Source organism: Chamaea fasciata, unplaced genomic scaffold (assembly GCF_029207755.1).
Source record: "Chamaea fasciata isolate MVZ Bird 193981 ecotype frontalis unplaced genomic scaffold, bChaFas1.0.hap1 SCAF_3, whole genome shotgun sequence".
In the NCBI taxonomy this organism is placed as follows: Eukaryota; Metazoa; Chordata; class Aves; order Passeriformes; family Sylviidae; genus Chamaea; species Chamaea fasciata.
The window spans coordinates 112,409,724-112,433,815 of NW_027094088.1; the positions used below are offsets into that span (position 1 = coordinate 112,409,724).

At 49.5% G+C, this 24,092-nt stretch overlaps 1 protein-coding gene across 2 annotated transcripts in view; it reads right to left on the minus strand.

The window, feature by feature from the left end:
* EXTL3 (exostosin like glycosyltransferase 3) overlaps positions 1-24,092 on the minus strand; it is a 113,259-nt gene that overhangs the window by 67,617 nt on the left and 21,550 nt on the right. The gene's annotated exons all lie outside the window — the stretch shown is intronic.

Below are 24,092 nucleotides of genomic sequence, written 5' to 3' on the forward strand. Positions count from 1 at the left end.
CCCGCCTGCTCCCTGCGCCCCACGGCTCCCACGAGGAAGATGCCTCCGGAGGGGCCGGCCTGCCCAGCCAGCTGAAAGGCAGAGAGATTCCTATTAATGCTCTCACTATTTTTAGCTTCACGAATCAGGGAGAGCTGACTCGTGCTTCCTGCCCCCAGCCACAACATCTGGGCTCTTTATGGTCACTCGGGCTCTTTTTTTTTTTCCCACAAGGCAGAGCCTGGAATGTGGCAAGGTGGAGCTCTGGGAAGGAGAGGCAGCAAACTTTCCGAATTAGTAGCGGAGAAGCGGAGGGCTGCAGTAATTCCACCGCTGGGATAACTCGGCAGCAGCGATTGCAATCAGCCCACTTAATTTGGCCCCGCAAGTTTCTATCAGAGGCGCAGCAGGAGGAAATTCTTGTACAGTAGTTAAAGCAAGGGTGTCGGGTGACCGGGGTTTGATTCCCAGCTGCTCCACCTCAGGGAATTCTGCTCCGGTTCCCGCATTCCTCGGGAATTCACCAGGGAGCTCACGGGTCACAAAGAGCAGCTGAGAGGAGAAATATCATCGAAAGCTACTTCCTGCTCAGCAGGATGTAAAGCATCCCACAAATTTGTTTGTGAGGCGACCAAAAGATGTAAGTACTACACAAAACTGATGGATTGGCATCTTCCATCCATCCATCAGTTTCACAGGAAGGAAAGGGCACAGCCATTCCCATAACCCCCACGCTGCCGGGGAATCTATTTGAGAACATATGTCTTGATGGTCTCAAAAGATGATCTCGGGAGACAGGAAAAATTAATCATCTTGTGCTGGTCTGACTTCAGCTACTTCACAGCTCTGACTCTGAAATAAAATCTGAGCATGGGAGCGAGAATTGCCAGGAACATACAAAAACTCAAAACTGAAGCTTAAAAAAAATTTTAAAAAATCCCATTGAACCCCAACAAATTAAACACAATAAAAGAAGGAAGGGAAGGAGGGAAAGGTGTTTGTGGCTGACCCTTCAGTCATGCAGCTGTTAAGTTTGGGGGTTTTTTTGGAAGAGAACATATTCCAGTACCCAGGACCTTCTGCTGGTTTTCCAGAGGAAGGGAAAGTTCTCTGTAAAATGCTCTGAGGTCCTCAAAACCAAGGCGAAAACAAATTAATAACAGAACTTCCAGCCCAAAACTCTCACTCCACATCAACTCTGAATTGCTGGGACAGTGCATTAACCCCTCACAGGGGCTTCAACACCGGGGAATAAAAAGTTGTGCTAAAAACGGGAACCCCTTGCCAGCATTTTCTCCCATCACCTTTCCCTATCCAGACCCAGCACAGGGATCCCACGAGTCCCCTCAACACGTTTTTGCTCTGGGATGAGCGGCTCAGAGGCTCAGAAGAAAGGCAGTGCCACGGCAGCAGACTGAAGTCGCCCTGTGCCAGTTTGAAGGCCGAACACGTAACCCTGAACAAAGCAAGAGGCCAGGAAACAGCCCCAGAGCCCCGCTCTGCTTTCGGGGGGGACGTGTCACGAGCAGCACTGGTGCCACTGACCTACTTATGCCCACAAAAGGGCCACAGAAACAGGCAACAGCCCCAGCTCCGTGGCTGCTGCTGTGCCCGGCTCCCACGGCGCTGCTGCCTCTGGAAAATGCGCTGCAAGAGGAACACGGAACAGGTGGGACCTTCCAAGACTGCTCCAGTTTTTCCCAGAAGGAGCTGCTATTTTTGCCACTGCGTTACACAAGGGCAGGGCTGGAGCGAGGCTGTGTTTAGGAAATCCCATTTGCACCTCTGCCTTCCAAATTCTGTCCAATAATCTCCCTAAAGCCGAAACCCTTCTGTCATCGTTCCAGGAGGAAAGGGCAGACAGGCTTCGGTTTTTTCAGGATGAAAGCTCGCAAAGCTGCAGGAGCGTTTCAAGGAATGATCAGTCCCACTCGCCAGGCCGAACACGAAGCCACAGACAAGGATGTGGGAATGCTGAGGAGGAAGAGCCCACACAGATCCCACAGCTCCAGCCTGCTGCTCCAGCCAGAGCCGTCACCTCAGAGATCCAGGCACGGAGTCAGGAAAAAATAAAGAGCAAAAGAGCCTAAGCTCATCCATTTGACAATGAGGAACACACCAGACACAGGATACCGGGAGGAGCAAAAGTCACCACAGAGCCCGACAATCCCTTCGGGGCACCTGGGGAGGTCTGAACCAAATCTGGAGTCCTGGCTTGATTTTGAGTCATGTTCAGAAGTTCGGTCCTAAAGGAAACCTTGCAAACGGCAAAAAGATGAGTGAGAACTCCACAGCAACAGAGACAAGGTGACACCGACAAATTTGATTAATTAACTTAATAGTGCAGCCAGCAGAACCAGAGCACTGATGGTCCCTCTGTGCCTGGCACTGCTGGGGCACCTCCAGCCCTGGGGACACTTCTGGGACAAGAAGGACATTGAGGGGCTGGAGCGTGTCCAGGGAAGGGAACAGAGCTGGGGAAGGGGCTGGAGCACCAGGAGCGGCTGAGGGAGCTGGGAAAGGGGCTCAGCCTGGAGAAAAGGAGGCTCAGGAGGGACCTTGTGGCTCTGCACAACTCCCAGACAGGAGGAGACAGCCAGGGGCGGGTCAGGATTTCTCCCAGGGAAGGAGGGAGTTACAAGCACAGGAGTGGGGGGAGCCCAGCAGGTCTCTCGTTTCATTTCCAAGGAAAGAAACTTCAGAAAACTCTTCCAATAAAAGTTTCCTGAACAGCAGCCACGACTTCTGAATCAACACTCCGGCAGCAGATTCCTCCTCTCTCCCAGCTGATGGTGTGATGGCTCTTTCCTTGCCAAACACCTGCTCGTCACAAAGTGAAGCCGAGCGCTTCCTAGCCCGAAACAGACTCTGCAAACACGTGAAGGCACCATGCGAATGAGCCATTTGTTCAGGATTCACACAGCAGCCACGCGAGCCTGGCTCCTTGATCCTCCACCGATCTGCCACTCGGTCACTGAGCCAGGACTTGGTGGCTCATGGGGGTCACTCCAAGCCAGGGAGGGGGAACTTGAACCCTGAGAGCTTCACTCAGTCTGATGCCTTAAGTTTTATCTTTCATGTTTTTCAGATTCTGTGCTGCCCAGGGGTGTCGTTCTGAGCCTCACGTCAAGTGTCAGTGAGCTCTCTTCACTGAGCAGGCAGACAAATCAAATCCTTTTCCTGCTGGAGACCAAGGACAACGGGTACAAGTTTTCAGGCCCAAAAGCAAAGACAACAGTGGACTGAAGAGAGAAAACAAAATATGATGGGACTTCCATAAGCTGAAGATGTAATTGGACAATTAACCTCCGATAAGAAAATGGACCAAAACTTATAAAAGTGTGACAGCTCGTGACCGGTTGTCCATTTTGTGACCATTTTGTGTCCACCCTGGGTGCAGCCCTGGCCAGGCTCTTGTCCTGCCCAAGGTGTATCCTTTTAGGCCTTTTAATAAATATCTCCTTTATTCTCTTAGCTCTGCCCAGTCTCCGTTCCAGCTCAGCCTTCCCAAGGCATCAAGCCCTGGATTCTTCTAAACCCAGACTACAGACAGCGCTCACGGAATAAACACTCCGGAGCTGCCAGAGCCTCCATCCCCCCCCAATCTCCTGAAGATCTGACACTCTGATGGTGTCTGGCAGGGAACTGCTCCGAGGTGCCACCACGGCGGGCAGGGACAGGCGGCTGCCTGCCATTAGCGCCGCGCCCTGCTGCCTTCAATTAAACCGCTCCGCTGCCGACGACGCGGGGGAGCTCCCTGTCCGCTTTCATCCTGTGCCGCGCGCTTCGCCAGCACAGACTTCTCCAAAGGCTCTGCTGGATCCCCACGCAGTCCCAGAATCGTTACGGTTGGAAAAGTTCTCCGAGACCATCGAGTCCCAGCCACCAGCCAGCACCACCACGGTCGCCACTACAGCGAGTCCTCAAGTGCCGCATCCACGGGTTTTTAGTGGCTCCAGCGCTGCCCTGAGCAGCTGTTCCAACGCTCCACAACCCTTCCCATGATTTCCCCCTCCTGCCCCCCCCATATCTAATCTAAAGATCCTCTGGTGACGCTTGAGGCCGGTTCCCTTGCAGTAAAACATAACTTGGGAAACTTCACATTAAGAGAGGTTAATTGTTTGGAGGATGGTGGGAATTGGATCAGCAGGGGTTGCTCACCTGGAGAAGGCTCCAGGGAGAGCTCAGAGCCCCTTCCAGGGCCTAAAGGGGCTCCAGGAGAGCTGGAGAGGGACTGGGGACGAGGGATGGAGGGACAGGACACAGGGAATGGCTTCCCACTGCCGGAGGGCAGGGATGGACGGGAGATTGGGAAGGAATTCCTGCCTGTGAGGGTGGGGAGGCCTTGGCAGAGGTTTCCCAGAGCAGCTGGGCTGTCCCTGGATCCCTGGAAGCGTCCAAGGCCAGGCTGGACAGGGCTTGGATCAGCCTGGAATAGTGGGAGCTGTCCCTGCCCATGGCAGAGGGTTGAAACGAGATCTTTCAGGCCCCTTCCCGCCCAAACCATTCCACGATTCTGTCCCAAACAAAGCAGTTCGCTCTTTCGGCTGCATTTTTTTTTCTGAAGGACGTCTGCAGCAAGAAACAGACACACACAAAAGGCAACTCAAAGGCACTCAGCTGACCTAAATAATGGCAATTTCCTGGAAATTTCACTGAACTGCCTGGGAGTTTGCAACACTTCAAGCAATCACCACACAGCGCCCCGCAGATAAAAGCTGGGGGTTTCACTTCCCCGTCTGAGACATCTCCGAGAAGCACCAGCTGCGCAAGGAGAAGAACCACAACACGAAAATCTCAGATCTCCTTAGGTTTTATGTCGCTTCGAGAAGGAGGCACTTCCATCCCGCAGAAACTGTGAAGAGGCACTTAAAGAGAACAAAACCAGCTCCTTGCTTCCACTGTCACAGCCCACAGAGCCTCACGTCCGCAGAAAGAGACATCCCACCCAGGAAAGGGGCACGGGAACTTGGAAGCTCAGCATCCCTCACAGATCTGGATTCATTAAAAAGGTAACATTTTGTTCAGAAAAGGAAACTGAAATGGGAATTTCACAGTAACAGCAGGCAGGAGCAAAATATCTATTTTATTACACTGGTTTTTTTATGTATTAGCCTCAGCTGTGCCTGGTTCTGCCAACATGAGACGTTTGACACACCTCGAAAGTATGAATACCCAAGAAGTTTCCAATATTTGTCTTGGATTTCTCCGGAAAACAAACATACAAAAAAAAAATACGAAAAACACCCCAGTTTTTGTGAAGTCTGAAGCTGTAGCCATGGGATGAAGAAATAGAGTTAGTGAGGCATCACATAAGGCAATCTATTGCTTTTGAACTCTTTGCTCACCAGGAGAAAGCAGCCTCATTCCTCTCTCCCCATAAACCTTAAACCACGTGGGATCGCATTTTGTCAACGATTTGATGGGTTAAACCCACGTGAATTGAGAAATACACCGACAGTTCTCTCCCTTTTGGTGCTGATTTTAGCACCTTGTGCTGAGGGAGCCCTTGGATGGTGCAGAATTCCGTCAGCACTGCTCCCCCAGCCACCCTGAGCCACCTCATGACAACAATTTGGAGTTTTTTGCTGAAGTAGTTTGGATTAATTTAATGATTTCATTTCATATTAAGGCCTGGGCACATGGGCAGAGGAGGGAATTTGGCATGATGACACCAATAGGACAGGATATATAATCAGAGAAAGGTCCTGTGTTGTGATAAAATTAAAGCCCTGAGGCTCCAGACAGGACTACAGAGAAAGCCTCTGACAGAATTTAACATTTTATAGTCGAGTCAGACGAGAAAAATTAGAAAAGGGACAATCCTGCCATGGGAAGAGCAATTATCAGCAAATTTAACGCCAGTATTAGTGTGAATCGAGATGGCCCCAAGAACATGGTCCATGGGCATCATCCTGGAAAAGTGCCCCTCACCTGGAAGGGCTCAGCTGCCACACAGAGAGGTGACACAAGGGAAAACCAGAGGTAAAATGACAGGGACAAGGACTAAACCCAGGGGCTGAACCTGTAACAGTGAGTTAAACCAAGCCGCAGTGGACCCAAACAGTCCAGGAGAAGGATCAGGAAATGGCACAGGCTGGGGGATGGCCTAAAAGGAAGCTGGGACAAAGCTGTCCTGATTTTGGAGCTGGGTGTTTAACCGCGGGATCATGTCCTGGCTGAGGCCAGGGGACAGGGCAGGAATGTCACAGCTTGATGACATTCACAGTGGTCACCAGTGACATCCCAGAGCCAGAGCTGCTCCCAGACAGACTCCAGGGAAGGGCCTGGGGCTGGATGTGGAGGAGACAACGAGCAGGTAAATGTTTCTTTAGAGAAAACCCTCCAGCGCCCCTGCTCACGGAACTCTGGACAGGAACACACCGACCCCTCACAAGAGAGGCCACGAAGTGGCTGCACATCCTGCCCTGAGGGCAGCAGCTGCTCTCCATGGGATCAGACAGACTCCAGGGACTGCCGGCCACACTCTGATCCCACCACGCAGAGGTCCTGCCAAAAGCCACCACCAGCGGCTAAAACACTTTACGCTGTGCAAGATCTGAGGAAATCTCTCTCTTTGAGCACTTCTGGAGACACTTCAAGCTCTCGCTCTGCACTGCATATTCCAGCATCACCCTGAGACCCTCAGCTCCAAGGGAAGCAGCTTTGGGCCTCTAGTGAGGCCAAAAAAAAACCCCTCCTGGCTTAAAGAAGGGAAGAAGAAAAGAAAGAAGGAAAGAAGGAAACAAAAGGAGGAAGGGAGGAAGCCAATGCTTTTCTTCTTCCCCAAACCTCTCTGAAACCAACACAAGACTGAAGAAGTGCTAAGAACTAGCACAACGTCCATCCCTTCTCAGCACAGATAACCAAGGGGGCCTTTCCAGGAGAGCTGGAAAAGGCCATTTCGCAAAGGCACGGAGTGACAGGACAAGGGGGAAAGGCTTTGGGCTGAGAGAGGGTAGATTTCAATGGGATATTGGGAAGGAAATTCTCTCCTGTGAGGGTGGTGAGGCCCTGGCACAGGGTGCCCAGAGAAGCTGTGGCTGCCCCTGGATCCCTGGAAGTATCCCAAGACCTGACTGGACAGGGCTTGGAGCAACCTGGGATAGTGGAAAGTGGAATGGGATGGACTTTAAGGTTCCTTCCAGCCCCAACCAGTCTGGGATTTTATGATTATCCACCGTGCTGAATTCAGTCCTAAAACAGTAATTCCTGATGCCAACCAGAGCCGTCCATATCCAAATGCCAGGCAGGCAAGATGCAAGCTTTTGAAACAGTCACCACATTTAAACTTGGTAATTTATTACAATTAAACCGCAGTACTGTAATTCAAGTGGAAAGGATGATACTCCAGGTAGAATAGCCAGGGTCTAATGTCAAGAGGGGCTTTCACTGAGAGAAATTGTGTTTAATCCGTGCTGGAGAGCAGTGGCAGGTCCCTCTCTCCTGCTCACACTTTTCCAACACCATCTGCTCGAGTTCAGCTCAGTGCAAGTGTTCCTCTCCTTGCAGGAACTAGGAGAAGGAACAAGATTTAAAAGCCACTACAAAAAGAACAGCAGCTTGAGATGAGGAAATTGCCTGGAATTTCATTCCTCCCAAGTACCTGCAAAAGCAGCAGCACACCCCTTCACTCAAAGATCCCAGCGCTTGTGCTTCTTTATCTCTGTTTATTGATTTTACAAGGAAAATCAGCACTAGAGCTTTTGCCAGGAAGGACGAATTATGTGTGTAGATTCAAGAGGTTTAAGGCAGGCTTGCACTGAAATCTGAGAATCAAGTTTGTAAGCAAGATTCTTCAGCCTTTACTACGTCCACGAGGAAGGAACATTTTCTGTAGGAAAACTGATCCGTGAGCTGCCCAAGCTTTCATTTGGACCGTCTCTAAAACCTTTACGTTGCACAGAAATGTTGTTTTCATTGCAGATTTCAGAAAGAATGAACTTAAAAACAAAACCTGAAATTTCCTACAAGCACCCAGGGAACTTTTCTTCTTTACTACTTTACTGTGCCAGAAAAAAAAAACAAAAAAAACACTGCGTGCTTTAAAATAAATTTTCAATTAAAACTGCTCTGCAAGAGTCAAGGCATTTTATTTCACAGGGAAGGCAGATTTTCCTTGGTGGGGACGCTGGATTTGCTACGCACAACACACACGAGCCCACAGTGAGTGACACAAACACTCAGGGCCCAGCCACCACAGAAATGGGGAATAAATCAAAGTATATCAGAAGCCCTTGGAAAACAGCAAGACTCCTTTGGTTGTACCCCAGCTCTGACTTCACTTAGTAAAAATGACAGTGTTTTTAACTAAAAGGGTATTAATCCAAGGCAATTAGACCAACCATACGAAACCTCTCTTTGCAGAAGTGACCTTCCTTCCAATTACCTTCATTTTAACTCTGGAAGTAAAAATAAGACAGACCTTCAGGCAAATTTCATCCAGAGCAAGAACTAAATTTCATAAACTTCAAACAATTGAAGCTGAGAAGCTGAATTCTGATTAATTTCCATGTGTATCCAAATTGCCGATGAGCCATGAACCTCCCAGCACCCTCAGCCCAACTTTCTGCTCCCAAGACCGAAGCGTGACGCTGCTCCTCCTGTCAATAATCATTTTTCCACCTCCCACATGGCTGAATTTCCAGACCTGTGAACGTTGGGCTGCCTAAGGCTCATGGATCCTGGGAATGGGAAGCACTACACGATGCTTAAGGCCATTAAATGTGTGTTGAGTGCTGGAGCCCAGAGCCAGCCCATCAAACGCGGAGATAAAAAACCTCCAACAAAAAGGTTTCCAGAGGAGGCTTCTGTTGAAATAAAGTAAAAAATGGGAGGCTGGGGAGTTTGAAATATTAAGGAATAACGAATCTGTTTTCCAAGTTCGTTTTGCTGTGTTGACTCTGCTAAGTGAAAAGGGCTGCTTAAAGGGAGTGAATGGAATCAATCACAGCAGTTTGGGGAAAACACGGCCCAGAGGTGGGGGCGGAGGGGGGGAATAACTCACCCGGCTTCAGAAATACCAGATTGCTCAAAAAAAAGGGAGAAAAGGCCACTGGGGCAGGCAGACAGTAAAGAGGTTTAAGGTTCTTGAACCTTAAATCGTCGGAATGGATTTCCACCCGATTTTCAAAGTGAGGGATGGCTGAACAGCAGCTGAAGCTCCCGAGACACGGCTCGCCGGTTCGATCCAGCCCCAAAAAAAGGCTCAGGATGAGACAAACCGAACAAGAGGGAGAGAGAGGGAAAAAAATCCCTCCTCTCAAGTGCTGTGATTAAGGAATATGTAATGAAACAAATAATGACAAACTCGCTTGTTGATCACCTCTGCAGCAGGAACAGAAGAGCCCCAGAGTGAAGAGCAGCTAAAAAAGGAACACGCGCTGATGGCTCCCGGTATTTGGAGAGAGAGGAAACATCCGACAATGGCACACAAGGCTGTGCTTCTGTGACAGCATCACCATCTCACAGATGGAATTCTGAGCTTTCTTCAGGTGATGAGGCACTTCTGGAACATCAAAACGCCCCTCAAGAGAGGGAGCAGGAGCCCCGTTTTTCTGCAATAAAACCACAGGATGACACACGCTGGAGAAGCAGTCGCGTTCCCAGTCCAGGGGCACAGCTCAGGGACTCCCCTGGATGCTCATCCTGCTCCACTCATCCGTAGCCATGAGGGTCGTGAGGGCACAGAGCTGCTCGTACCCAGGGCTCAGGGTTACAGAAACAAGCTCTGCTCGCGTCGTTGCTCTATTTGCTTTGTTTTCTAGGTCTCCCCTCACAGCCGCTTGTCTTCAGAGAAGCTGCGGCTGTCCCTGGATCCCTGGAAGTGTCCAAGGCCAGGCTGGATGGGGCTTGGAGCACCCTGGGACAGTGGGAGGTGTCCCTTCCCATGGCAGCGCGTGGCACTGGATGAGTTTTAAGGTTCTTTCCAACCCAAACCATTCCAGGTTTCTCTGATTCCCCCACCCAGGGTTGTGTCAGGAGACACCTGCACTGCCACAGGCGTCAGACAGGAAAGAGAAGGGAAAACCCAACCCTTCCAAAAACCAGACAGGGCAGCAAACTGATGTCCAAACATCAGGCAACATTTCCCAGCACTTCTCAAGAAAACATCAGAGAAAGAAAACCTCCCCCAGCTGAGGGCAGCGCTGGGAATGCCCCTCTTGGACACCATTCCCGAAGGACACAGCAGGAAAGGTGCTGCCATAAGCTCAGACCTCGGCAGCTCCGCGAAGGGCAAATGTTCATCAGGGTGCTCAGATGGGCTCAGCTCAGTTTTTAACCAAAGATTTTCCGTTCCCCCTCAAGGCCCAAGCACAGGGAGGCAGGGGTGGATCTCATCCCGGCTCCTGCTGTCCTCACCCCTCACATCCCAGTCCCTGCTAAGGAGGGAAGTGCGTGCACCGTGGTCAGATTTATTGTTTTTAAAACCATCCTTGACACAGTTGGCAGAACTCAGGACTCTCATCTGGGAAGATGAAACTTGCTCCTCCCATAATGGAGTTCACACCGCCAAACACGGACACAAATCTTCGGGAAGTCACAACTCCCCCCACCCTCAGTGGGAGCCAGGGCTATTAATTTCAATCTGCAGCATCAAACCCCTCAAGCCAAAAGCACCAGGCAGAGAATAACCACATTTTGCTGCGCGCTCTCTGCGATTTATGACCCGGAATTTCAAGAGGGGAAGAGGAGTTCTTGCGCTGCATTTCGTTTTTCTGCCTCTGAAACCCCTGCCAATAACAAGAGAATGTCACTGAGGACCAGCTCCCTTCCCAAAGGAGCAGCACAACGGTGGGACAGAGCCCAGCTCCTTCTCCCACAGCATTATTCCATGTGAAGGGCACACGGGAGCAAGGGTTTAAGTGCTAAAGCAAACAGAGCCAGCTTTAACACACAGGTTGATGAAAGAGGCTGCACGCAGCTGCTCTTGAAGTCTTTTCTTTGTAGTCTTCATTCCCGCAGATAATTACGAGCTCAGAGGTTCCAAGACTTCAAATGGCAGCTTCTGCTTCCTTCAAGTATATATATATAAATAAAAAAAAATTAAATCTCACGTGCTTTTTAAGTCAAGATTAATGAATCCTCACAGAAATAACAGTAATGGCCACAGTTACCTGAGTGATAGACTTGGGGGGGCTCAGATGTGCTTCTGGTTTTCCAGAGAGGCTGAGACTCAACCTGGCTACGACCTGGAACTATTTAATTTAGAAATTCTTAGGAGCAGTATTATAGCCTTGGAGACCAGACACATCCAAGCCTTCCTTTAAAAGTAGATTTGAGAAATACTGATTTTTAAGAGGATTTCACAAAGCACTGTTAGCACTAAATGCAGCAGTCGGGAGAACAAAGCTGGAAGTTTTAACTCCCCAAATGCTGCGAGTGGTAACTCAGGGGAAGCCAAGTCCAGGGAGCGAAGGAATTCATCTGCTACTTCACACCCACCTTGAATTTTCACCTTGAAATAAGAGATGACAGTGCACGGAGCAGCAGGCCTCTCTGGAGTGACTGGTATTTAATAAATTATGGCAGTGTTTTAAAAAGAGATACAAAAAAAACATGACCCAAAAAAAAAAAAAGGACCAAAAGTATTTTAAGAATAGAAACCAACCCCCCCCACCCCCAGAAAACCAGTTCTACTCCATGGGCATAGACCGAAAAAAAGAGCTGCAAGCAGGAACACAACACGAGACACAAATAAGTGAAGGAAAAGAACAGGTTTATCCTCTCCCCCAAATCTGGAGAATGCACTGTATTTCATACAGCAATTGTACGGGGACAAGGAGTAGGGGGAAGAGAGTATCAAAATCCAAACAAGTCACAAGGCATCAACAATCCCTTGATGACAGCAGAGTAGTTTTTGTTGGCACAGCTCACGACAGCTGGAGGAATAATTGCGATGCTGAGCGAGGATGCCGAGAATATTTTGCTTCAGAGACTCAGATGAAAGATGTTATCCACAAGCACTTTGCAAATGTTAATTAAACCCACACAGCCCCCTCTTTTTTGGCAGATCAAGAAGTATTTATCCGTATTTTGCAGAGAGGGGAATGAGTATCTCAGGCACTTTTAACTTAAGGTTAAAGCTGCTCTTTGTACTTAGGAAGTGCCCCGCAAGACACGCCATCAAAAACACAAATTAACCTTCCCAGCCCAGCCAGGATGGAGCTGAGCCCTCTCACTTCTCTCCGACTGCTGCCCCAACAGAAGCCTTAGCTCCGCAGAAAAAAACAAACTCTGAGATGAATACGGGCACTGCAGATGAGCTTTAAAGCAATACTGACCCTTGGAGAGTTGGAAAAGAAAAAACCCAAACCAATTCAACTGCTCTCGCTTTGGTTTTGCTCTTCAAAGGGGAGAGCTTTTCCTGGGCTTGAAATCATGGAATACCCTGACTTGGAAGAGATTCATAAGGATCATTGATCCAGCCTGGATCTGCACAGACACCCCAAAAAATCCTCCCCGAGAGTGTTGTCCAAATGCTCCTGGAGCTCCGGCAGCCTTGGGAATGTCACCACTCCCTGGGGAGCCTCTGCAGTGCCCCAGCACCCTCTGGGGAAAAAAAACCTTTCCCTGATGTCCAAGCTAAACCCGCCACAGCTCCAGCCATTCCCTGGGCCCTGTCCCAGCTCACAGGGAGCAGAGATCGGAGCTGTCCCTCAGGAAGAAGCTGCAGCCCCTGGTGAGTGTCCCCTCAGCCTCCTCTTCCTCAGGCTGCACAAGCCCAGTGACCTCAGCCCCTCCTTGCAGCTATTCCCACCACTCCAAACAAGCTTCCTGTCCCATAAAACACCATTCTCCAACAGGATAAAACAGCAGTAGTGTCAATTCAAGCCAAGGCAGTGAGTTAAAAGCAGGCAGAACCAGTGGAAATCAAAAGGAGCAGCGAAATCATTACCAAAAAAAAGACAAAAGAGGCACAAGGTATTTGAGGCGCCTACACTGGCAGGGCAGGAGTACCACTGTGTCCTGGAAAAAAAGAGCTTTTCCTCGGAAGAAAACCACTCCATTCTTTGCTAAATTGACATGGAACATTCGGCATTTAAGAGGGGAAGGGTCAGTTTGTTGGATCTATGAAAGAGTAGCTGAGAACATCTGCAAGGTCAGGAAGAAAATGCATAAACACACATGTGAACTGAAACACCAAAACACACGGTGGTGGCCGATGCCTGTGATCTTAGCATGAAAAGAAGCCGATTTGGAGTTCCTTCCTGTTCAAAAAAAAACCCCAAAAAAATCCCTAAAAACACAAACCCCTGGAGCAGCTGATTTAGGATATATTTCAGTTGGAACTACACTTAAGGATGCAGTTGGGAAAGGAAACCTAAGAGTAAGTGGAGCACTTTCAAACACTGCTGCTCATCCCTGTCCAGCAGAAAGGCTGTGGGACAGGGTCCCTGCTGCAGAGCTCACACCCAAAGGCAGACACTGATCACACGCACAGGGTAACAATGTTTTTATAGATCTGTAGCTTATATCCCATTTCTCTTTACAGTGGAACCCACAGGGCACGGCACACAATTCACCCCGCCGTGCCCATCAGGTCAGGAGACTGCCGAGAGCTGCAAGCTGCGTTCAGAGCAAGCACAGGAGCTGAAAAGCTTTTCCTAGGCTAACCCAGCGCCTCGGCTGCCTTTCTGCGGAGCTTGCATGATCACAGGAACTTCAGGAGCTGGAAGGTCTGGCTTGCAAAACCAGGCTGATCCGGGCCAAAACACAAAGGGCCACCTCCACTAACACTGCTTTGTCACTGCCCCACACGGGTGCCACCATTTTCTCTTTGCTAATCCCTGGTACAGGAAGCTCCGGGGAAAACCTGGAAACCTCCCCAGGGAAGCAGGTTGTGCAATTCCAGCATTACCTGCGCTGCTGCAACGTGGCACAGCCAGGAGACAAACTGGGGGCCAGAGGCAGCAGATGTTTGTGCTGCATTCAGTTCCCCGCCGCCCTGCGACCCTTTCCAGGCTCCCTCCAGCCAGATCCAGCTCCTGCTCTTCCCGTGCAGAGACAGCAGGAAAAGGTTCTTCCCCAGAGGGTGTCGGGCACTGGAGCAGCTCCCCAGGGAATGGTGACGTTCCCAAAGCTGCCAGAGCTCCAGGAGTGTTTGGACAACTCTCCCAGGGATGCACAGGGCGGGATTGTTGGGGTGTCCGTGCAGGGCCAGGGGTTGAACTCCATGATCCTTATCAATCCCTTCCAACTCAGCATGTTCTGGCTTTGTGACTCTTTGCCATCCAGCTCAGAGTTGCTTCTCCAGTGTGCTCACTCAGGACCGTGGCACTACAGGCATTTAAATTACATTTCAGCGTCGTTTTTAGCGACCAAGTCAAAGTATTTTGGCTCATAATTCCATCTGTGCCCTTGGCTCCTGGGTATATTAAAACTGCACACAGAGAGGTAGATATTGAGACAATATTAAAGGCGCTCTGCATCCAGAGCAATTCCCACAGAAACGTATTTGCAGTCCGCTTCATCTTGACGACAAGGCTGGAATTAGGGCAATTCCAGAATTCCAGCTGGGGACTGTTCCTGTGTTTTCACACACGCTGCAGTGCAAGGCGGCTGCACTGACCTCTCCTGGCTGCTGCTCTGGGGTTTTCCCCACTGACATTTGAAGGGTTTGGACCGGTTCTGGATCTGCTGCCACTCTGCCAGGTGAGCAGCCCTGCTCCAAACTCCAAGGAGAGGTGTGAGGCTCAGCACTCGAGGCCGCAGGCAAGGGGCAGGGGCCAGGCCTTGTTATCCCACCCTTTCCAGTAAGAGACCCAGCACATTTTTGGCCTTCCCACACAAATCCATATTTGTATGGCTGCCAGCTCTTTATCGCTTCCCTTTTTTGCTCTTTTGGTTGCTTGCTTTAAACTTTGCCCAAGGTTACATTCAGCAAAGGCTGCTCCCTCAAAATGCAGCATGAAACCCACTATCACGTTAACATCTGGAAATCGCATTTAAACCCTGCTTGAAAGTGAATGCTTTGCAAAAGGAAGCCCCAGCTGAGCAGAAAGCAGAGAATTTTTGCAGCACGTCCCTTTGCATGCGAAGCATTTTGCAAAGGCCACCTTGCAGCTGTTGTCATGACCTTCCAGAGATCAATGCCCCCACCTGTGCTCACCCTCTCCTGGGAGGGCAAACACCACACACGAAACAAGCACCACGGGGCAGCCCGGAATTTGACATTGGGTAAAAACAACCTCAAAACCCTTCCACGTCAAGTACAACCCACTGCAGTCACCAACTCAAAGCCGCCTCAGAAAGAGCCCAGCAGCTGCTGAACTAATTCCCTTTTTCCCCCACCCCAACTGATGTTTTGGAATCTGCACATCCCTGGCTAGAAGTCACTTTGTAACTCTCAGTCACTGCTTGTGGCCTTTTCTAATTTTCCCTTGGGGGATCAACGCTGTCCTTTAAGTTAAAGGTTGGGGGGTTTTTTCACCACCTCAGCATCATCTGTATTTCTTATTTCCACAATCAGACACCATCTGTAATTAACATTCTCAGAAACCCCTCTGCTGGCCCTTCACCTCTGTCACCAGCCTGCGGCTGCTCAGGGATGCCTCACAGGGCCCCTTTTAGCAGCTCCCACGTCCAGCAAACGTTCCAGACAAACAGCAAGACTGCTCCAGACTATCCCTCGCCAGATTTAATGACTCTGGAAAGATTCCCCAGGGGAAGGAGTGTTTACTGCCAGTGAGCTCCATTAAGTGTCCAACGACATCCAGCAAAAAAAATCGGGGTTTTAATTATTTTTCAAGCTGGCTGTAGCCCACAGAATATCACAGAGCATGTGCCAGGAGAATGGCCTGCCCACAGTTCTCTGCATTCTTTGGGGGACTGTCAGCAAGGACAGCTACTCCCAGGAGGAGTAACTTCACTCAGGACAACCAGGCAGCAGGAAAACCCTGCCTTTCGCCCCAAAATGCCAACAGGGAGAGAGCAGAACGACAGGGAACCCCTTTCAGACAGCGACACACGCTCCTGCCGTGAGAGGCTTTGTTAAGGGTGCGGGTTTGCACTTTGCTCAGCCGATCTCATGGCCTGGTGCTGCTGAAAAGAGGGATCTCCTCCTCATCTTCCAAGCCTGAATCAGGGAGTTAGGCTGGACTGAGAGGGAAGGAACTGGATGTGTATCAGTGCAAAAAGAGCACAAGGCTGGGAGCAAAACCTTCCCTCGCAGCACCGGCTTGCCTGTGAGATCAGTTCAGCTACAATGCACAGCCACACTCTAAATTTAGAGAGCTTTCCAACTCTAAAGCTGTTTCCCCACATCCATTATTCCTCTCCAACACAAGAATGAGCCATACCATTATAAACGCTTTTATACCGGCACTGTGCTCTTCACCCTACAGGAGCACACATCAATTGTGGGTAAAGTGGTTCAACTTTGGAATGTAGACAAAAACTGAGACGACGCTAATGGTGGTGGAAGACAGGTTGCCTGGGGAGGGAAATGATCAGAGATTTAAGAGGAAAGGGGGGGGGGGGGAAAACCCCTACAGATAATTTACCTGTGCTTGGGTCACTGCTCATTAGTGCTCTGAAGAGAATCACTTCGCAAGTTATAAATTAGGCTGCTCTTGGCTTACTCCCTTATTATCCAGCTCAGGCAGTGGCCAGGAGCCTTTCACACCACCGGATAATGGGAACACTTACTCTGAATAAAAAGAACAGAGGCAAAGAAAAGAAAAGAAAAAAGAAAAAAAAAACCACCAGAGGCCTTCATTTGGGCAGGAAAAACCATCAGGAGACCCAGCAGTGGCATTGGGTTTCACCAGTCGCTTCTGTGTCACTCTGCATTTCCTCCTTCTCCAGAGAAGGGAAAACGGCTCCGAAAACAAACTCGGGCTGTGCAGAAGATGTTTTCTCCTGTTGGAATTTCCATCCATCCCCAGCTGATCTGGGATTTCCAACAGGTTTTTGAAAAGCTTTCCCATTCAGGCTGAGCTCCACTCTTAAGAAGGTTCTGGGGAGACTGTTCAAGGCAGACAACTGAAAACTTTTTTAGTTTTGGTTATTAGGCAAAGCTCACTGTTCAACGGCAAGCAGTCAATTTCTGTCTCAATTTTTTAATCTTTTGTAATCGTGGCTTGAAAAAAATACAGCTTCTTTAAACATTCATGGGTTTTTTTTTTTTTTTTTTTACTGTATAGAAATAAAATCCACCAGACAGTTATAAACCAGTGATACCAATCAGAGCTGGCAAGGGCAAGATCATTCCTTTCCCACACACCTTCTAATCTCCCATTTATATCTCTGATAAAATAAACTCATTATTAAAAAGTGCTTCACTCCAAAGGTTAAAGGTTGACAAAATCCACAACTTCGAAACAACAAAAGCCAACTTTGACCAGAAAGGCTGAGACAGCCAACTCAGCCCAAAAATTTTGGCAATTTTCCCTCCTCGAAGGACGAGCTGTGCAGCTGCAGCCCCGCCACCAGCAGCAGCCTGACACTCGGCCTTGCTCTTAGGATGGGAACTAATGGAAACAAGGACACACTTGGCCAGTGAACCCAAGAGGAGCTGTGTAAATTAGCTCCCTGGAGACCTGACAAAGGCTCCCTTCGCTCACGGTGAGCACTCCAGAGGGAATTAAAAGGACCCTAAATCTGTCCGCAGGGAAAGGCAGCAGCTGGATCAGCAGGATGAAGCCGAGAGTTCAGGCAGCCCCACAGAGGAGAAGGGAGGGAAAAGGGAAGAAGTGAATCCTCCTTTCCTTAGGGGCAGTTTCAGTGCGCTGCAATCCTCTTCCACCCCTCCCAGGTTAAATCTCTCCTCTAAAAATGCTTTTGCTGGTACAGAGGGCTGAGGCAGCGCCATGACTCTGATCTCATTACAGATCCAGCCCCACTGAGCACCAGCTTCCAAAATCTTCCCCCTCCCTTCTCAATGGTGGAAATACAGAACAATAATCTGACTCTTCATAAAATAATAACAGAGACTCAAGTCCCACTTTTCTGGGGAATGGCCACGGCCCCAGGGCTGCCAGAGCTCCGGGAGCATTTGCACAGCGCCCTCAGGCACAGGGTGGGATTGCTGGGGTGTCTGTGCAGGGCCAGGAGCTGGACTGGAAGATCCTTGTGAGTTCCTTCCAACTCAGGGTATCCTTAAGTTCCAGGTAGATTTTTTAGCAGCGCTACCTAATGCAGGCAATCCAGGCTGAAGCTTGCCTCAGAGGCAGAAGTGAAACCTGTTCAGCCCCCCCTTGCTCGCTTCTCTGGACCAAGAATTCCTCTTCTAAAATTTAAAGCATCATCTTCACAGCAAGATGCCCGTGACTTCCACATCAGCCTTTCTGCTGCCTGTGGGAGGCACAGATCTTGGCTTGCTTTTAGCTCCTGAATCACTTGGGAGCTGGGAACAGAAGGAATAAGACTCCTTCAGTCATCAGCATCACCAGCTAAAAACACCCAGAAGAGCAGCAGGTCTGAGAGCCACCGAGTGCAGGAAGCACGTGACAAAAACATCTCCAGCAGTGAAAAATTTAATAACCTTGTCATTAACGCTGAACAAACAACAACACCGATTCCCATTCCTCCTTTGATTCGCAACAGAAGGAGGAAGAAATAAAGTTGTTCAAACAGGAGCAGCTGTTACATCAATGCCGGCATAATGGAGTCTCCAGCATCCTGCTCTCGGGAGAGCCGTCGCTGTTTGAGGAAGAGCTCTGCCTTTTCAAGAGGACTTCAGAACCTCAAACACCGACCTGCAGCTAGATTTTCTGCCTAATCAGAAGTCAATTATCCTGCTGAGTGATGACAGAACAATTCACAAAGTAAACCCTTCTCATATCGGGGCCCTCTGTGATGGAGCTGCGCTGGGAACTTCCTCACTCAGGCAAAAGGAAGGAGGATTTCACTTGTGCCTCCCCCTGAACTGCCAGGTGAACCTTCAGTGTAGAAAAAGCTTCACCTGGCAATGTGAGCTAATGCAGAAGTTCCCAAGTTTTTAACAAGTCTGAGGAGATCTCGAACATATTTACACCCAGCTGTCTCTGGAGTTCACTCACAGAATCAAACTTGTGCTGCTGCCATTGTTTCTCACTTCCCCATCATTGCTACCCTAATGCAAACCTCCTGGAGAGTCCTTTTAACCACTTTGAAATAGTTTTATTATAGTAAATAATTTTCATATCACAAAGAAGTTTTCATCTGCTCTCAGAATTTGTTCCTTGGAGGGTTCTTGTCCCAGCACCGTTCCGTCCCCAGGTGTCTGCGCTCAGATAAACTGAAATTCGTTCCAGAGAGGGCTCTCCGTACCTGCTGCTGGATAAATGAAGCCACAAGTTCATAGAGTGGGTTGGGTTGGAAAGGACCTCAAAGCTCTTCCCATTCCACAGGGTGGCTGAGCTTTGTTATTTAACAACGAAAAAAACCAGCAAGACCAAGAGAAGAATCAGGGAATCGTTAAGGTTGGAAAAAAATCACAAAAATCAACCCAGCACCACCACAATCACTGCTACACCAGGTCCTCAAGTGCCACATCCACACGTTTTGAACACTTCCAGGGATGGTGATCCCACCACTGCCCTGGGCAGCCCATTCCAGTGCCTGACAACCCTTTCCACAAAGAAATCTTTTCTAATATCCAACCCTAACCTCCCCTGGCACACCTTGAGGCTGTTTCCTCTTATCCTGTCACTGACCTGGGAGAAGGCCTGACCTCCACCTCCCAAAACCTCCTGCCAGGGAGTTCTGTGGAGCAAGAAGTGGGCTGGAGAAGTGCAGCCCTGCACCAACACACACAGAGGATCCCACAGCGACCTGATGGCTTTCACCTCACTTGGGCTCCTTCCCTCTCACCCCCCGTGTGATCCAAGAGGAACTGTGAGCAGGAGTGAAACAAACAAACAGTGACTTGTTCTCCCCAAACCCAAAGCAGCTCTTGGAGGGAAGGGAGGAGGACAGAAGCCAGGCTGACATTCCAGGCTCAGCGAGCAGGAGCACCCCAGCACATACTGCTGGCTTTGTGATGTGCCACAAAGGCAGCCTGTTCCAGCTCCCCCGTTCGTTACACATTGTCCCACGCTGCCCCTGCTCCCAGTTTCAACGGCTGCATTAAATGGAAAAGTCCCCTGGGTGATGGCACGAGCTGGATTCTCCCAGTTCCACTTCCCCAGCGTGGCTGGATCACCAAGGAGGTCTCCAAACCTTCCCTCCCTCCAAGCTAAGCCAGGAGATTTCCCCTACATGGAGTCTCTCATCACAAGAGATTTACTTGGGCAGAGCAAAATTCCAGCGTTTTACAAGGCCTTTCCACACTGCCTGTGTTATTCAGGCAATGCACTAAAAAAAAGGTAAAATATAAACAAACGGATGCAGTGTTCCAGTGCTGTCCAGGAAGAGCTGACCCCTCATTCAGGGAGATCAATGCCTGCTGCATTTACACCCTCTAAGGCCAAAAATAAAGCTGGAAGCACCAGGAGAAACAGCCAATTAAGCTGTTTTTCTCCCAAGCAGATTAAAAATGACTCTCAATTTCCTACCTTACCAAACTACAGCTGAAATTATTACAGTAGGCTGGCTGTGGGCTGGCAGGCTGGCTGTGTGCAACTCCACATACACGAGAGTAAAAGAAGAACGAGAAAGAACCATAAATATTAATTTATGTGTTTTATATATATATATATGTGAAGGGAAGGAATACTAGAAAACCTTCATCCTTCACCAAGGAGCTGGGACACGCTGAGGAGCTGATAGAAAATCCACCTGTAGTTTGTGGATGTATTTCTCTCCCTCTCTCCTCCCCGTGGTGTCCCCTGTCCAGGAGGATTCCCCAGCTGGGTTCAGGACTGGTTGAGGCACAGGTGACACATCTGGGCAGGCCAGGGGAGGCTCTGGGGAGCCTTTGGTGTTTAACTGACAAATCCGTGCAATGAACGGATTGTGCTGCACGAATTGGCTGCTTTGGGAGAGAACTGCTACAAGGGCTTGGCCCTTTGGCTTCCCTGAGCAGAACAGAAGCCACCAGTGGGGCACAGACAGACCCTGGCAGCTCTTTGGGGTTGAAGGCAGGAAGGAAGCACTGGGGAAGGCAGCAGAGAGCAAAGAAGAGAAGCACAGTGGTGGAAACAGCAGTGGAGGCGTGGGAGATAAACCTCAACACCGGGGGAAAAAAAACTGCTCTGGATGGTCCAGGAGGTGTGATTCAGCGCTGAGGAAAACATCCAAGAGTTCTGAGCTGAAGAGAGGCCCAAGTTTCCCAGGCTGCCCACAGGGCAGGGCTTTAATCGCCCCTGAGGGAGGCCTGACTCACCTTAGGGCAGCACCAAAGCCACAGATCTGAGTCAGGGCAGAGAGACAAAACCACAGACTTGCCAGAGCCTCAGGCACGTCAGTCCGCAGCCCTGGGACTGCAGCCCTGGAGTTAACACTTCAATCACATCCTGTCCCAGTTCTACTTTTTGGAAGCCACTAATAACATAAATATCATTTCTGCAAAGCAGAGGGGACGGAGGGCCAGGCCCTGCCCTCGCAGAACCAGAACCTGTTTGATGACTCTGATTTATTTTTATCTCAATAAGACCAGATCTCTATTTTGATATCACTTCTTAACCAACGCAGATGGGGGAGAGGGTTTATCACCCAGAGTGTTTCTTGTCCTCATTTAGAAGATGCAGTAATTTTAGTTTCACGAAATTGCCGCAGGATACAGAGACCCATCCCATGTCCTGGCTGACAGCTTCAGCACAAAGCCACACACCTCTGCCAGGGCTCCTTGTTAACAGTGTATTGTTCCAGTGACTCGGTGCACTGGAATGCTATCAGGTTTATTCACAGCTTTTCTGATAGAGTTTTCAGATTAGACACACAAATCTCTATTTCTTAGATTAAAAAAAAAAAAAAAAAAAAAAAGGCTGTGGCTTATTATTACATGGAGCATCAAAATCCCCAGTTTCTCTTCTATGGCTAAACACACAGAGAACTGCAGCAAAAGGACAAGCACCTCAGAAACCCAAAGGTTCTTTCAATCTTCTAGTAGGAAGACTCAGGAGGAGAAAAAAATGACCAAAAATTGGGAATAGTGACTGTAGTGAAGATGGTTAAAAACATGAAGCATCTCAGTAAGGACATTAGAACATTTCAGTCTGGAAAAGAGGCCTCTGGAAAAGGGGACACAGTAGGGGTTTACAGAATTTCGTGCAAATCCAAATGACAATTCCCCAAACTTGAGCTTATTACAGTGCACAAGCTGGCAGCAGGTGCAGTTACCAAAAGGAGGTGGTTCACCACACGAAGACAAACTTTGAAATGCCTGGACAGAAAGCACACAGGGGGTCGAGCAAGGGCTGAATGAACTGATGGGAGATGAAGGACATTCCTGCTGGCCACGGCTGGAGACAGGACAGACCCAGCCTCCCACAGCTCAGGTGTTTTGTTTGCCACGTTCTGAGTTTTTAAGAAGCAGACAAAAAAGTCTCCAAGCATCTTCTGAGGGGAACAACAGGAATTCCACCGCTTTCTCTCCCAGTGCTCCTCGGGAGGACTGCAGGAGGTACAGGCAGCACAAACCCCTCCCTGCCACACCCAAGTTCTCTCTCCCCAGCCCTTTTTCCTTGCAGCTGTGAGCAAAGACCACAGGAAGCATCAGACCTACGCTCGTGATCGTGTGGATGGGGCCACATCCTCACAGGAAGGGACCTGCCACTAAACTCCTGCAGAACTTGGCTTTGCTGCCAAGCCAGGAAGCCTCGGGAGGTGCTGGGAGATGATCCCCCTGAAAGTGTTTTTTTTAGATTCCAGGCCCAACCCAGTTATTTAGATGTTTAGTGTCATGGAGGGAGCCTTGCATAAGAATGACTTGTTAAGGAGTCCCTTGGAACAGGTTATTTTCCCATTCTGCTCCACGGCAATCCCAGGCTGTTTCCAGCATCTCCTCTGCTCCAGCTCCCTGCCAAGAACAGCCCTTCCCTCAGCTATCTCCTACTGACCTAAATCCATACTCCTTGCTTTAATCACAGTCTTCCAGCCTAAAAAGGACTCCAAACCTGAAATCCTTGTCTCCCACATCCATTCCTCCAGCCACCAGGCCCACTAACACAAGAAGGGCATCTGAAGGTCAGTGCTGAACCTGCTGCACACCACAGCAGTGTAAAAACACGTGGCACAGCCCAAATGATGTCCTGGGGGAAGCCTGTGCAGCCCGTGGCCCTGTGCAGACTGCACAGCTGTCAGCCCGAGACTTCCCACTCCTTAAGATATGCAGAGAGAAGGAGAATTCAATGGTATTGACTGATTCCAGCTCCTGGAGTCAGCAGATCTGGCTCAGAGCACACGCTGGGATTAGAGCTGTCGATGTGGACCTCGGCACGGTGGCACCGTTTGTCCTTCACGTGCCCCCACTTCTGCTACTCCCAGTTTTGTTTTTCACTGCTGAATCTTTCTCAGGAGCTCTGCTCCAACTGAGGGGAGTCCCTGCTGTGCTTGGCAGGGCACAGAGATTCCCTGGATCCAGGAGTACAACAAGAAACGCTGAAATACACAGGAAATAGACACCTGAGCCCAGGACATCCTGCGTGCACTGGCTGGATATGGCAGAAATGAGGAAGCCACAATTAAGTTTGTTTGTCTTTCCCTTCTTTCCCAGAAGTACAAGAATTCTCTGCCCTGCTCCCTGGACATAGCCACACCAACCTGATGACACAACCCAGCCTCTAAATGCCTTATTTCATCCTTGACTTTTGTTAACGAACACTTTCAGTTTCAAGATTCATCATCCCACGTTATCCTTAGGGAAGCGCCTGCTAGGGCTGTCACAACGAACTCAATTGCTGCAGCTCCCACACTCACCTGAATTTTACAGCTCCTACTGCAGCATCCTCCTGGCTCTCCAACACCTGTATCAGGCAATTCCCTTTTTCAGTCTGGCCACACCCCTGCACCACACGGGCCAAGACATTTCAATTGATCAGAATTTACTAGCTCGAGTATTTACTCCCGCACAGCGGCGAGTTCTGAGATGTTTGCAGACACCTCATAAAGCACGGGCTCGTTATTACAGCCCATTAACATGCATGCAAGAAATTTTAATGTGTAAAAATTCCCCATGAAATGAAGATTTTCTCCTCCACTTTCAGGGCAAACCTGCCATCCTTACCACGAACTGGACAACGCTTTCC